General features: G+C 44.5%; 1 pseudogene; it reads left to right on the top strand.

The window, feature by feature from the left end:
* Nucleotides 1–4,982: 4,982 nt before the first annotated feature.
* Nucleotides 4,983–5,937, top strand: LOC109684102 (nucleophosmin-like; annotated as a pseudogene).
* The last annotated feature ends 4,956 nt before the right edge of the window (nucleotides 5,938–10,893 follow it).

Consider the following 10,893-nt stretch of genomic DNA (forward strand, 5'->3'; position numbering starts at 1 on the left):
AAGAGGAAGTGAGAACTGAGGAGCATAGAACAATGGGCCTGGCTGGCTTCTGGCAGGGTCACTAGGAGTCCCCAGGAAGAATGGTGACAGAGTGGGACTTGGGAGACAAGACAGAGAAAATGCTGCACTTTAGTGTGATGGCACAAAAATGCAAATCCAAGTGCAACCTGCCTTACGAACTCAGACCAGGGGAAGGGACAATCAACCATACACATTGAACAGTCTATGTGTGTGTGTGTCTGTGTATGTGGGAGGGGGGCAAATAAAGAGTGACGCTCCTTCAGGAAGCTGTGAGCCATGCTAGGTCTTAGGAAAACACACAGAAGGGAGGCAGGTGGGCCACAGATCCTGCAAGGCTCTCTCTTTTCCCTTTCTGGGCTGTCTCAGTGCTCACCTAGGCATTTCCATCAGGCTGATTCCCTTGCGTAAGCATGGAGCCAGGTCCATGTGGCCAGTTGCCCCTGCAGCTACATTTCCTCTATTGCCAGAGGCTCTCTCTGTCTCCTTAGATCCTTGCAGGGGCCACAAGGGCAGAGGTGACCACACTGTAGAGTGAATGGGACTTACTCAATGTCTACCACAACACAGTGACTGATGCAGGCCTCCCAACTTGCCCCAGTCCAGCTCTGTGGCCAATTCCATAAAGCTTTGTGCTACCTTTGAGCATGGCTCGGGCTAAGATGCAAGAGAGGCCAACGGCAAGAAAAGGCACAGCCCCCGACCTCAGAGAGTTCAGCCATTTTACCCAAGTGCACGTGACATACTTTGGGAATAACCCTAAATAAGAACTTGAGGTTCCAGGCTTCACTGGTGTGGCAGTTTTAAACCTCATATTCTTTGACCTCATTTTCTCCCACTGAGAAGAGGGGTTTCTGGTGTCTTTGGTCCAACCTGAGTGACTCACAATGAGTGAGTACAGCCACAGTGCCAGAGGGCTGCTGAGGCTAGGTCAAAAGGCAGTGCAGCTTTGCAAGATGAGAAAGAGTTCAGAAGGCTGGTGTGTCCATGTGAATGGATTTAGTACTTGAAAACTGTACGCTTAAAATGGTTAAGATGGTAATTTTTACGTTATATGTATTGAACCACAACTTAAAAAGTTGAGCACCATACATGGGATATTATTTCACCACCAAAAAAGAATGATGTACTGAAACATGCTACGGCATGGCTGAATCTGTAAAGCATATGCTGAGTGAAAGAAGCCAGTAATGAAAGACCACATGTTATATTATTGCAGGTGTTAGAAATGTCCAGAACAATCTACAGAGACAGACCATTAATAGCCAGGGGCTAGTATAGGGTTTTGTTTTTTTTTTCCTTTTTTGGTGGGACAGGGTTTGAACTCAAGGCTTCACACTTGCAAAGCAGGTGCTCTGCTGCTTGAGATACATCTCCAGTTCCTTTTGCTCTGGTTATTTTGGAGATGGGGCGCATCTGGCCTTGCACCTCCATCCTTCTCCCCTCTCAGCCTCCCAAGTACCGGTGCCTGGTTGGTACAGGGTTTCTTTTTGAGTGATGAAAATGTTCTGAAATCAGATAGTGATGTTGGTTATGCAGTTCTGTGAATAGACTAAAATGGTACATGTAAACATACAACTTTATTTTATGTTTATCTCAATAAAGTTGTTTCATTTTTTAAAAAAGGAACAGTTTTGCTGTGCACCAGCAGCTCACACCTGTAATCCTAGCTACTCAGGAGGAACGCAGTTCAAAGCCAGCCTGGGGAAATCGTTTGTATGACCCTATCTCAAAAAAACCCATCACAAAAAAGGGCTAGTGGAGTGGCTCAAGATGTAGGCCCTGAGTTCAAACCCCAGTACTGCAAAAAAAAAAAGAACAGTTTTCACCTTGTACTTTTGTTCTGGGAGCTCTTGATCTACTAAGTATAAAAACTCTGAATTTTCTGAGGCTGCCATGTTGCGAGGAGGCCCAAGCCTTCTGAAGACACTACAGGGATTTTTTGGTGCTGGGGCTTGCACACACTAAACACATACTGAACCATGAGTTACACACACACACACACACACACACACACACACACACACACACACACACACACACACCCTGTCCCAAGGGTATAGATAGGTGCTCCAGCTGAAAGCCTCATTTACTCCCAACCATCAGCCAATGTCCACTGCCAGCCATGCCAATGAAGCCATTGTGGACTCCCAGGGCCAGTCAAGCCTTCAGATAAGTGTGGCCTCAGCTGACATCTCAGTGAAATTATGTGAGATACTCCAAGTAAGAACTGTCCAGTCAAGTCCATCCAAATTCCTGTTCCACAACATCTTCAGCAAAATAAAATGATAGTTTTAAACTGCTACCTTTAGAGGTATTCTGTTTTCTGCTAAGCATCAGTAGAGACTAGAACACTCCCTGAAAATTTTTTCTGCACTCCCTGAGTTCATTCAGTAGAGGGAAGGTGAGGCTGGGGTAGGGAGTGTCTGACATTTTCTTTTTGTTTTGTTTTTTTGAGACAGGATCTTGTGATTCTGTGGATCTTGTGATTCCAGGCTGGCCTGGAATTTGCTATGTTGCTCAGGCAGGCTCTAACTCAAGATCCTCCTGCCTCCGCCTCCTCAGTTACAGGCCTGTGGCACAACTTCCTGTTCCAAAGTTGTTCTTAAATAGACCATTTGCTTACTTATTAATGTATCCTGCTTCATAGAAAGACTTTTTAGAAGCTCAAAGAGAGACAGTCAAGAGAAGATAACAGAAAATGAAATAAGGAAAAGAGTCACCGTGATCAGAAAAATATAGCAATTAAGTAACCCAGAAGAACCCCAGGGGACATTCACCTTAGCTCTAAGCATGTGGTATGTACTCATGAACTGGCAGCTGTGACAGGACTGTGTGTGTGGGGGAGGGGACTGTCCCAGTGAGGACTCTCACTGCTTCATCGGGGAATATGCAAGGAGAATCAGCTATGGTCAGGCTATCATATATCTTCAAAGCAGAGACTTTGCCCTTTCAGAGGCCTGGATGTTGGTTCTGGACCTTGCATCTTAAGTTTGCTGATCAGAGCCTGAGTTCCATCTCCCTGCACAGGCTCTGCCACCATCAGGATCCTGATGTCTTCCTTGCTTTTCAACATGACCCTGCTCATCCAGGGTGGTTGAGCACCCATAATGTGGGGTGCACTCAAGTGCCTCTGCTCCTGGGAATCTGGACTCCTCATCCATCCTCCTTTGGTGGTTCTGAAGTCTGCAAAGATTTGAGAAAGAGCAGGAGCCAGCCAGCTGCCTTGTGGAGTGTATTAATTTCTTATGGTAACTGTAAGAAATTACCACAAATATGGTGGTTTAAAATAATATGTATATACTTGTATAATTCTGGAGGTCAAGGACTGAAAGCAGGTTGATTGGGATGAAATAAAAGTGTTGCCAGGGCTGCATTCCCTCCAGAGGCTCCAAGGGAGAGTCTGCTTCCTTGTCCTACCAAGCTTCTAGAGCTGCCTTCTTTGTTCTCCTTGGCTTGAGGGTGGGTGCCTCCCTCCATTTTTAATGCCACAGATTAATCATTCATACTGACTTCTCTCTTCTTTGTTAGCCTTCTTTGGCTTCCTTCCTTTGTTTTTGTTTTTGGCAGTACTGGGGCTTGAACTCAGGGCCTTGTGCTTGCTAGGCAGGTGCTCTCCCACTTGAGACATACTTCCCAGTCCTGCCTCTCTCTTTTAAAAACCATTGTGACTACATCTAGAGAAGAAAATTCTTTTTGTTGTTTACTTGCAGTGCTGTGGATTGAATCTGGGTCCTTCCACTGTGAGACAAGTGCTCTCCCACTGAGTCACATCCCGGCTCCTGTGGTTATAAGTAGGCTCATCCACATAATCCAGGGTCATTTCCCATCTCAAGATCCTTCATCAAATCACATGTGCCAAGTCTCTTTTGACTTGTAAGATAACATTTACAGACTCCAAGAAATAGGAACTGGGTAATTTTTTTAGGCTATTATTTAGCCTTTTACAGAGGGCAATAACATTTATAACTTCCCTACTTATTTGGAAGTTACTTTAGCCCAACCAGAGCAAACAGCAGGCCTACAGACAGATGAGAAAAAAAGAATGGCTTGTTTTTGCTTCACTGGGAAGTTAAGTTCATTGTTGAGGCCACAGAAGCAGGATAACACCACCGAGGGATCACAGGCACAGGCTCCCTGCCCAGGTTTTCTTGTCAGGCTTGCTCTGCGGGGGTCCACTCCAGCTGCCAAGGATTTCCACACCTGCACGCTCCAGGAGGGGCCTTGATGTTTTTCCATAATAGCTGCGTTGTGCTCTGAAGACCAGCCCCTTGCACTGTCCACGTTTGCAGGATAACCTATCTGAAGAACAGAGTTGCCCATACTTCATTCAGCCAACAAAAAGCAGATCTCAGATGCTTTTTAAATAAAAGATCATGGCAAGACATTCATAAATTTATCATCTTAACCATTTTTAGTGTGGAGTACAGTAGTGTTAAGGCTAGTCACACTGTTGTGTAGCCAATCTCTAAGTTATTCATTGTGGGAAACTGAAACTCTCTACCCATCAAACAACAATTCCCCACTCCTTCCTCCCCCAGCTCCTGGCCACCACCATTTACTGTCCATCTTCTTGCTTTTCACAATTCTAGATACCTCAGGTAAAATAGAAGCACACGGTGTTTGTCCTTTTATGAATGATTTCACTTAGCATATTGTCCTCCGGGTTCAGCATTTGTCAGAATTCCCTTCCCTTTTAAGGGTGAATAATATTCCTTTGTATGTATAGACCATCATTTTATCTACTCCTTTGTCTGTTGATTGACACTTGGGTTGTTTCTACCATATGGCTATTGTGAACAATGCTGCCATGAACATGGGTGTACAAAACAAATATTTTCTAAAAGTGAGTCTTATCAAGAATCTTAGCCACCTGGCATGATTCTGCCCTGCTCGTCTGTTCTTGAGAGCAGTAGTCAGTTATCTCCGTCTGCCTTCTCTCCCCATGTGTGTGTCACCACCCCATGGAAGATTCGATGGACATGGTTGTGAGCCCCTGAGGCCCCAGCACTACCTTTCCAGCTGTGAAATAAAGGCTGACAAAGACTGTCACTTTAAGGTGGATAACAGTGAAAATAAGCACCAGTTATCACTGAGAACCCTCAGGTTAGGCACTGGTGCAAAGGATGAGCTGCACATTGTGGAAGCAGAGGCAATGAATTGTGAGGGCAGTCCGTTAAAGTGACACTGGCAACACTGGAAATGTCTGTTTAGTCAGCAGTTTCCCTTGGGGGCTTTGAAATGACACCGCCTGTGGTCTTGAGGAGGAAGTGTGGCTCAAGGTCTGTGCATATTAGCAGCCAGCACTGAGTAGCTGTGGAGGAAGACATGAAACTCTCAAGCATCTCTGGGAAGCCCCTGGAGGAGGTAGCAAGTTTCCACAGAAAAAAGTAAAATTTGCTGCTGATGAAGATGATGATGACAATGAGGATGAAGCTGAAGCTGAAGTAAAGGCTCCAGTGAAGAAATCTATACAAGATACTCCAGCCAAAAATGCACAAAAATCAAGCCAGAATGGAAAAGACTAAAACCATCAACACCAAGATCAAAAGGTCAAGAATCCTTCAAAAACCAGGAAAAAACTAAAACACCAAAAGGACCTGACTTTGCAGAAGACATTAAAGCAAAAATGTAGGCAAGTATAGAAAAAGGTGGAAGCCAAGTTCATCAGCTACGTCAAGAACTGCTTCTGGATGATGGACCAGGAGGCTATTTAAGATCTCTGGCAGTGGAGGAAGTCTCTTGAAGAAAAAATAGCTGAAACAGTTTGTTGAAATTCTGTCTTATTTCATTCTTAATAAGAGTTGATATCTGGCTGTCCTTTTTATAATGCAAAGTGAGAACTTTCCTCCTGTGTTTGATAAATGTTGTCCAGGTTCCATTGCCAAGAATGTGTTGTCCAAAATGCCTGTTTAGTTTTTAAAGATAGAGCACCACCCTTGCTTGGTGTAAGTACGTATGGAATGTTATGCTAGGACATAGTAGTGGTCAAACAGGGAGATGGTGGGAGACAAATACATGTGAAATAAAAGTGTTTTAATAAAGCAAAAAAAAAGAATCGTAGCCAAGCCAAGCTCAATGGCTCAAGTTTGTAATCCTAGTTACCTGGGAGGCAGAGATCTGGAGAATCTCCATTCAAAGCCAGCCTGGGCAGATAGTTTGAGATATCCTATCTCAAAAATATCCAACACAAAACAGGGCTGGTGGTGTGGCTCAAGTAGTACAGTACATGCCTAGCAAACACGAGGCCCTGAGTTCAAATCCCAGGACCACCAAAAAAAGAATCTTAGCCAAGTGTGGTGGTACCGGCCTGTAATCCCAGTGCCTGGGCTACACAGTGAGTTCCAGATCAGTCTGGGTAACGTATCAAGATCCTGCCTCAATTTTGTCTGTCTGTATGCAGAGTCCTGAGTGAGTCCCTGAAAATTTCCACCTGATCCTGACCAGGCATTATTTCCTAATCTTAGGGAAAGGTCAAACAAAGCAGGTTTCAACTTGTGCATGGAAAATTTTCCTCTACAGTATGTTTTTCTCCCCTTGGTAAGAAAGAAAGAAACTGATTTTCACCCCCTAGGATCCCTAAGAAAGGCCAGCCAGGAGCATTTTCCTAATCTACCATGATAATCTAATTTTTAATAATCTTTTGCTAATCTAATACCTTGATATACTCTGTAGATTTTGGCTATTGGTGTATCAAAAATCAAGTGATCTCTTGATACTGGAGGAAGGCCCTAACTGAGAAAACATTCTTATTACCTTATCTCCTGGAAGTATAATAAGGTATTCATTTGAATCAGATGAAATGGCTGACATATGACCATTTTTAACCTGCAAGGACAGCAATTTCACACAGTTAAACCACTAGCTGAGGCAACTGTTGGTAGATTCCCCTTTCTTCTGAGGAAGAAGGAAGCCAGTGAGAAACAAACTACCTACCTGGTTCTGATGCAATCAACTTGGGGGAGACAGAAGGGGAGAAACTGCTCCTGCTCTGACAGCAAAAGTTGTCAGTTTTCAGTGCAGAGTTGGGCAGGCACTTGAATAAGTCTTAACCCTGGCAAAGTCTGAGCGTTAAATGGTGGTTAGCGCTATATGCAGCCATCAGGAGAACATTTTTGATACACAGCCCTATCCACAGTTCTCTCTGGAAAGGGAAGAAGAACTCCAGTAGCTCTATAGTGACCCAAGAAGAAGTCATCTGTTTTGAACAACCTCCCTTCTAAGACACAGCGCACCATCACCTCTGCAGCAACTCATCTGGACTTGGGGTGGGGTTGGGGAGTTGGATAATTAGTGCCATTTCTTTTTTTATCTTTAGTTGAGATTCCCTAAAGATAAACTCTTTAAAAAGGTACTAGTATTAAGGAATATTTCATTTAGCTAAACAAAGGGTGTATATAAATTTGGTGGAAATCATTGAACTTCACCCATGGTTGTCCCATCACAATGGTGGCTCAGAGGCAAATATGAAGGATCAGATGATAAGCACTTGATACTTTAGTTGTTCACTCAACAAACACCTTGCCATATTTGGGTGCCAGGGATGGCAGGACAGAGAACCTCCTGAAAGTTGACAGGTCAGGGAGACATTGCTGAGTGCTCAGAAGTCCAGGCATTATCCCCAAACATGCCCAAGTCACTCCTTTGGAGACTGACAGAGAGAGGGAGAGAGGTCAGCAAAGTGTTATGGGTGAGGGGTCACCTGTGTAAGAGGATGTGACTGTGTGTGCAGTGAGTGTGGACATGTTAGAGTGTGTGTGAATGACGTGTATGTGACTGTGTGTGAGTGTGTGTGCGTGTGTTTGGTAGATTTGTGATACCATACTTGTGAGTCACAGTAGCTGGTGGGTGTGCATTTGTGTGAGTTTCTAGAGCTGTGTGTGTGTGTTGAGAAGTGTTGGAGTGATGTGAGTCTATAAGTGTGACACTTCAGGTGAACGGGGAAAGGAGAAATAAATGGACATTCACTCACTGCTGGCCATGGGAAAGCCCCTGGGAGACAAATCTGGGCATGGAGGCTGCAGGGTTAACAGGCAATCCATGCCCCTACTCCCTCACTAGCCAGCCCAGGGCTGGTGCTTCTTTGAGCAGGAGCCAACACTGATTACAATGTTTTTCTAGACACAGGGCCAGTTTGTCTGGGTTCCTACTCAGGTCACCTCTTGACCAGTCTTTTCCTATCTCCTCATGCACTGAGACACCCTCCTCTACAGATTGTCTCCATCTGTAGGCCCCAGCCTGTTTGCAGAGAGGAAGATGGGGTGGACAGCTTCTAAAAAGTGGCCTTGAGTTGCTTCTGCAGAAAAGGCTTGAGCACAGGACCAAGTAAGGAGATAGTTCAACCTGTCTTGCCAGTTTCTGAGAGATAGCTGTTTCCAGAAAATCATAATAAGAAACCTAGAGAATTTGAAAGAGCAAGAATCCATGGCCCTTTCTTTCAGAGGGATAAATTGTAGTGGATGTCAGAGGCCTGACTCCAGACAGTGACGATTATTGCCCTGAAAACAGCGAAAAGCATTTTCCTCCTCGAGGCTTCTGTAGGATTACTGACAATTTATAGCACGGAATCTGTATGCTTCCTTCTTTGTCCAAGTCGCCAGCATAGGACATAGGCCTATCAATCTGCCTCTGCTACTAGAACACGGAGTTTCCCCTCAGTTCCCAGGGCCTGCCTGAGTTCCTGGCCTGCATTAAGGACAAGAATACCGATAGTGTTATCTCACAGTTATTGTACTTCTACTGTGCATCTAATTCTTTGTTACCACCTCCATGTGGTAACATGTTTTTTCTAACTGGCACAGTAACTGCTGATGTAGCCCCTGATGACCCCTGTCCTTTTAAAGACACCATGTAGCTTGCTGCAGGGCACACAGAGGTGGCAAAGGGCAGACCCCAACACTCTGATTCTGCAGGCCCTCTCTCAGGGCTAAGAAAAATAGTCTTCTGTAGGAGACAAGTCAAGATGCTCAAGAAGCTAGGGTTAAACTTTGGTTGAAAGGGCCAGGAGTGGAGCTCAGAGACAGTGCTTGCCTAGCATGTACAAGATCCTGGGTTTCATCCCCCGCACTGAAAACAAAAACAGCAGAGTGGCTCAAGCGGTAGAGCACCTGCCTACCAAGCGTGAGGCCAGAGTTCAAACCACAGTAATGCCAAAAAATAAAAACAACCAACTTCAGTTATGTGAAAGAAGCTGTTCCCTGCATTTGAAAACTATCCTCTTCTGTTTTTAAAATAGCCTCTTTTTTTTTTTTTAGGTTAACATATTCATTAAAGGAAACACAAGAAGTAAAGAACAAAGTCATCCATGGCCCCAAGCAGTTCAGTTGGATATATTCATTTAAATCCTGTGTGTACACACAACGAACCATTTTACAGATGCAATGGTGTTTTTTTTGGTGGTAGTGGGATTTGAATTCAGGGCCTCATGCTTGCTAGGCAGGCGCTCTACCACTTGAACCACTCCACCAGCAGCAATGATCCATTTTAGGTAACTGAGATAGTGTAATATATGTCATGCTTTTTCACAAGTTGTGAATATTTACTTATTTAAAATCCCCAAACTACATGAATATTTGATAACCAAGAATATGCTATACGAACGCAATCTATTGGAAAAAAATTGTAATCCTGCTTTCTGTGGGGAGAAAAATTTCACTGAAGACAAAAATGTCAACAGGCCTCTAGACAGAAGTATTGGTAGAGTTACAATCAAAATACTGCATTTCCTTAATGCTCTATTTAAAATGTGATACAAAGCAACAGAGTACACTAAGCATAGTTTCGAAGAGAGCTCATTATCTTATCTATACTATTAAAATATTAGCAAGAAGGTATGTCCCCACTGAGTTAATGTAGTCCTATATACAGACAGAAGATGGATATACATCAGTGGCTATCTTCAAAATGTAAATCAGCCTGCACACATCTCCCCTGTAGGCTTCCCTCTGCCCCTCCACTCCTCTTGACTCCCATGGCATGGAGGTGGCATAACAATTCTGTGTCCAAGATGCAACTTTTCCATTGATTTTAGTCTATTTACAAGTTGCATAATGCACTAACTCTACTTTTCACCATATATTACCACCTCAGGACATCTATAAAGCTTAGATGTTGTGAAATAATGAATTTTGTGCCCAATAAACACAAGTACTTTACCAAAAATGCACATATGGACTTACGGTTATAATTGAACTCTGCCTTCTAGATGTGGCCATACTAGCAAAGTGAACTTCCCCTACCCCCCTCCTCTCCCTCTTCACTATTCCAGGGACTAAGATCAGGACCATGCTGGTTCCAAGAGGTGATTAACAAAAGTCACTCTCAGAAGACACTTATTCCACAAAACTTTCAGGATGGTGAAGGCCTTTGTTTGTTGATGTCTGGACGAAATGAGGTCTTGTCCAACTGGGCAGAGTGGTCACCCTAGTACCCACATCTGTGCAGATCCCTGGCCTAAAGTGAGGGCAAGCTTTCCTTCTCAGACCATCTTCTCCAGCACTCTAAGCCCTAAGTGCCTCTGTGCCAGGCCACACATGCAGCCACTCAAAGGTGCTGTGGCCTGTCTGGGATTTCAGCTAGCTCTGATAGGGTTGGGCCAAGAGACCCAGCAGTTTGCTGGCACCATCAGGTCATTGAGCTGGGGAGGGAGAAGTCCAGCGGGTGGCCACAGCGAGGCTTCCCAGTGCTCATGTAGCTTTGAAGACACCGAGGGCAAAGAACAGGCCGTGGGCCTATGCCTGGGCTCCAGATAACTTGCTGGCCTGGCGATGGAAGGCATTAATGGCCTGGGGGAATAGGCCATGCTCCCTGAATACTCACCGCACCCTCTGCCCCAAATCCTGTGAATCCCATGTCAAGGTATTTCCCTCACCCTCA

Source organism: Castor canadensis, chromosome 13 (assembly GCF_047511655.1).
Source record: "Castor canadensis chromosome 13, mCasCan1.hap1v2, whole genome shotgun sequence".
In the NCBI taxonomy this organism is placed as follows: Eukaryota; Metazoa; Chordata; class Mammalia; order Rodentia; family Castoridae; genus Castor; species Castor canadensis.